The following is a 5,673-nucleotide window of genomic DNA, read 5'->3' on the forward strand; positions in this document are numbered from 1 at the left end:
TAATATCATCAAATATCTCAACACCCCCCCTCAAGTTGGAGCATGCGGATCTGAAATGCCCAACTTGCGAAGAAGAAATTCAAATTGCCTTTGCCCCAGAGCCTTTGTGAAGATATCAGCTAATTGCGAATTGGTAGGAATGTAGGAAGGGAAGATCAAACCATCTTTAATTCCATCGCGAACAAAATGACAATCCACTTCAATGTGTTTTGTGCGTTCATGAAAGACTGGATTCTTTGCAATATGAAGAGCCGATTGACTGTCACAAAATAACTTTATGGTTTTGGGATGATGAACCCCAAGACTTAACAACAAGCCCTTTAACCATTTGAGTTCACAAGTAACGGCTACCATGGATCTGTATTCTGCTTCTGCGGAAGAACGAGAAACAGTAGTTTGTTTCTTTGTTTTCCACGAGATTGGAGAATGGCCAAGAAAAACCAACCAACCCGTAAGCGATCGCCGAGTAGTAGGACATGCGGCCCAATCCGAATCACACCATCCCTGTAGCGTTAGATCACTGTCTGCTCGTAGGAGAATCCCTTGACCCGGTGTACCTTTCAAATAACGGACAACTCTCAAAGCTGCCTCCCAGTGCTCATCATGTGGTTCTTGCATGAATTGAGACAACACATGAACAGAGTATGCGAGATCCGGTCGAGTTACGGCCAGATAGATAAGTCTTCCAACTAGACGCTGATAAGCTGCCGGATTAGAAAAAATTGGGCCACTAGCTAGGCCGAGTTTGTGGTTTTGCTCAATAGGAACATTAACCGGCTTGGCCCCCAACAATCCTGCTTCAGAAATAATATCAAGGGTATATTTCCTTTGACACAAAAACAGTCCAGAAGCGCTACGAGCAACCTCAATACCAAGAAAGTACTTTAGAGTGCCGAGATCTTTCATATGAAAACAATCGCTGAGATAAGCCTTAAATGTCTTTAGAGCAGCAGAATCATTCCCAGAAATGATGAGATCATCGACATAAACAAGTACATTTATCTGAATTCCACCCGGAGTAAAGGTGAATAAGGAGTAGTCGGAATAGGATTGTAAGAAACCATACCCTTTCAAGGCCGTAACAAGTTTCGCAAACCAGCACCTCGGTGCCTGCTTTAATCCATACAAGGACTTGCGCAATCGACACACTAATTTAGGATCGGATGCCTCAAAGCCTGGGGGAAGCTTCATATACACCTCTTCATCGAGATTACCGTGCAGAAAAGCATTATGCACATCCATCTGATGTAGTTCCCAATTTTTAGAGGCTGCAATGGCAAGAAGTGCACGAACAGTAGTCATTTTGGCAACAGGAGCAAAAGTTTCAGTGTAATCGATGCCTTCTTCCTGATGATTACCAAGAACCACTAATCTTGATTTGAGTCTTCCAATCGACCCATTTGAATTATATTTGATTCGATACACCCAATGACTCCCAAGAGCCCTTTTCCCAGGTGGGAGATGTTCAAGAGTCCAAGTTTGATTGTTTTCGAGGGCCCGAATTTCATTTGTCATAGATTCTTTCCAGCCGCTATGTGTCATCGCCTCTTTAAAAGATTTTGGTTCTTTTTCAGAAAGAATTGCTGCCATAAAAGTTCTGTATGGCAGAGAAAAATTGTCACAATTAATGTAATGTGCTAAAGGATAAGGAGTACCTGAGGGAGACTGTGGAGACGGTGTGACGGAGGATGACTTTTAACAACAGTAGAATTAATAACATAGTCGCGCATCCACACTGAAGGAACTTTATTTCTCATACCCCGACCCATCTCAACATTCTGATCTTGGTTATTCGGAACAAGATTACTAGTGTGTTGTTCAGGCTGTGAGCTGAACTCGGGTATGGAGTCTGACTCAGGTTGAGAGGTTGGCTCGGGTGTAAATCTTGGCTCAGGTTGAGGGTTTGGCTCGTTTGTGGAGCTGGGTTCCTCCTCATCGATGATTGCAGAAAAATCTTCATGAACAAATTCTTCATGAGGAATGGTAGCCGTATCCGCGAGGGGAAAGGGAAAAACATCCTCAAAAAATTTCACATCACGGGAAACAAAAAATTCTTTGGTTTCAAGATCATACAGCTTCCAACCCATTTTCCCAAACGGATATCCCATAAAGATGCACTTTCGACTCTTACTAGCAAATTTATCGCCTTTTGCTTTTTGATTGTGAGCAAAGCATAGACATCCAAAAACACGAATTGTGTTGTAAGATGGAGGACTACCAAAGAGAAGTTCATAGGAACTTTTGTTATCAAGCAATGGTGTTGGTGTCCGATTGATCAGATGTGCGGCCGCAAGAACACATTCTCCCCAAAAATAAATTGGCAAACTAGCTTGAAATCGCAAAGCTCTCGCTACATTGAGAATATGTTTATGTTTCCGCTCAACCCTACCATTTTGTTGAGGAGTTCCCACACAAGAAGTTTGAAATATAATTCCAGTGGCAGAAAAAAAATCACGCAAGCAATGGAATTCAGTACCATTGTCACTCTGAACGACTTTGATTGATTGGGAGAATTATCTATCAATCATAGCGACAAAAGACAAAAACATTTTGAGAACCTTAGTTTTATCAACCATCAAATAAATCCAAACTGCTCGCGAATAATCATCTATTATAGTCAAGAAATAACGCGCACCACAAGAGGATTGATGTTTGTAAGGACCCCACAAATCAAAATGTATTTTCTCAAATATTCGAGAAGCTCTGCTATTACTCAAAGGAAACTTTTCTCTAGGTTGCTTAGCACGAAAGCAAACCTCACAAGCTTTATTAAAACTTCCCACAGTTCCAACAGAGGGAAGTAGCTTTACCACTTTTTCAGATGGATGACCCATTCGTTGATGCCAAAGATTGATTGAAGTGGTCACACCATTTACTGTAAGATGTTGCACTGATTCGGTTCCCTTGAAGTAGTAAAGTCCATCCCGTCTAGCACCCGTTCCAATCAGCTCCCTCGATTGGTCCTGTATAGCACACATATGAGAGTTAAAGAGAACACTGCTCTGCATATCATCATTTAACTAAGATACAGAAATAAGATTGTAACTTAAAGACAGAACATAAAGAACATGATGAAGAATAATTTTGTCTGTTAATCGAACCGAGCCTTCTTGAGTTGCAACCACTGTTTTTCCGTTAGGTAAACCAACAGGGCAATGAAATATATCTTTTGCATCAGTCATCCGAGTGGAATCACCAGTAACATGATGAGAGGCCCCTGTGTCAATTATCCACAATCGTGCATCAAACTTACCAGTCAATTGATCATCAGAAACCTTTGTACCACTAATTAGCCCTGTTAATGCCTTCCATTGGTCCGGTGAGAATAAATGAGATGAGGGAACTCCACAGCTGTTAGTGGGCTTTTTGGTTAAAGTGGCATTGGCACGGGGAACACCTCTACCCCGTCCACTGCGTCCTCCACGCGCGTTGTTGCCACGATTCTCATACCAATCTGGATAGCCATGTATTTCGAAGCATTGAGATACGTCATGGCCAGATTTCTTGCAGTGAGTACAAGAGAGATGAGATTTGTCTGGTTTATCAAAGCGACCACGACCCTTGCCAGAACCGGTATTGACAGCAAAACTCATAACTTCTGGTGACTTGTCTTCGGGGACTGTAGTTAAGCGAATTGTTTCTTCTTGAAGGACCATTTGATAAGCACGGTCAAGTGATGGTAATGGATCTATGGACAGAATATTAGTGCGAACTTGTGCATAATACTCTGAACAAAGACCCATTAAAAATTGATGTAGCTTGCTATTTTGTCGTCGTGCCTCATGTTCACTGCCGGCGGTACAAGAGACACAACAGGAACATTTAATAATAGGCTCATGGGTATGTAATTCTTCCCATAGTGCTGACAACTGGCCAAAATATGTGGACACAGACATATTCTTAGACTGCTCACATTTAACAATAGATGATTTTAATTGTTGAATGCGTGGCCCATTAGTCACTGCAAATCTTTTCTCGAGAGTATCCCATAACTTTTTGGCATCCCTGTATTTAGCAAGAGAGCGTTTTACCTCAGGACTAATGGTGTTCATTAGCCAAGAAATAAGCATAGCGTTGATTGTGGTCCAATCCGACTGAGAACAAGGTGGAGTCGCTCCAGTGATCGTTCCATTAAGGAAATCAAATTTTCGTTGTGCCTCCAACGCCGTTTGTATGTCAGCAGCCCAATCATCATAGTTGTTTCCGGTCAAACGTGTCGGGGTTATGAAATCACCCGGTCGATCTTGAGGACCAAGGTAAAAGGAAGAGTTTGGTTCAATTTTGGGTTGAGGTTGGGGAGGCTGCGCCAGCGGCTGGTTGTCGTCGGCCATGGATGAGTTTATACGCAGGTATAAACCTGGCTCTGATACCATGTAGAATACAAATAAGAAGAAAATGGAGAATTGATTATATATTGTCTCTTGTCTAAACCTCAATACAAGCACTCTATTTATAGTGCCAACAAGATGATGAAGAATGAATACAAAGAAAACAAAGAGACACATGGAAAACCCAAGAGACACATGGGAAACCCAAGAGACATATGGAAAACCCAAGAGACACATGAAAATTAAATTAGATGATTAATATCATCAAATATCTCAACAAATCGCCAGTTATATAGCTTCCAGTGATTCAAAGAGACTTAAGCCCAATAGTGGCTGTAGTTTAGGGGTAAGAATTCCACGTTGTGGCTATGGAGACCTGGGCTTCAATCCCAGCAGCCTCATCACTTAACATGTTTATTTGTTGTTTTTAACAAAATGGAAAAGCGATTGACGATAACAACCTTAAGGGTGACGGAAGAATCACAAGAAGGTAGCTGATTCACTCAAGTGTGAATGATTTACGATAACGTTTTTATATTTATATTTATATTATTTTTAATTTAGAATAACGTTTTGGGTGTATTATCACGCCTTGTGATGGACTAGTTGTTCTATCTAGCAAAGGATCATAAGAACGTAGTTGGTCAGTTAAAACCGAGAATGCCAATAGACAATTCTAATTCGCCAACTGCTCGACCAACTTGATTGGGATTATCTCCAATGTCAATCAAAACTAACCAATATATACCAATTCTCTCACCTCTTTTTCACTACTCACTAGTCATTTACCGTTAGCACCTTAGAGGTACAACCAAGTGCAACATCCTAACCCAAATTTCCGTACGAAGTGCAGGGTATGAATGCTGTATAAATCATTATTAGGAATTAAATTTTGTTAAGAAACTTAAAACACATAAATAAAAGTTTCACCCTAGAGAATGTATATTATATATGTTTGGGGTAGAACTTTAAAAAAAAATAGTTGGAAGGAAATATTGGTTGGACGGGATGATAAATATGAAATTTTGAAACGTTCTAAAAAATCTTTGGTTGAAGGGAATATTGGACGGATGGGATAATACATTTGAGAACTTGAAACGTTCGCAAAAATCTTTGGCGGAAGAAAATACAGGATGGATATGATAATAAATTTTGGAACTTGAAATGTTCTCAGAAATCTTTGGCGGAAGGGAATATCGAATGAATGGGATGATAAATCTGAGAACATGAAACGTTCTCAAAAATCTTTGGCGGAAGGGAATATTGAATGGATGAGATGATGATTTAAGAACTTGAAACGTTCTAAAAAAATTTTTGCTGAAGAAAATACTAGATGGATGGGATA

General features: G+C 40.4%; 1 pseudogene; it reads right to left on the reverse strand.

Moving 5' to 3' along the window:
* Positions 1-4,373, reverse strand: LOC109167878 (annotated as a pseudogene).
* Positions 4,374-5,673: the final 1,300 nt, after the last annotated feature.

This window comes from Ipomoea nil, unplaced genomic scaffold (assembly GCF_001879475.1).
Source record: "Ipomoea nil cultivar Tokyo-kokei standard unplaced genomic scaffold, Asagao_1.1 scaffold3170, whole genome shotgun sequence".
NCBI lineage: Eukaryota > Viridiplantae > Streptophyta > Magnoliopsida > Solanales > Convolvulaceae > Ipomoea > Ipomoea nil.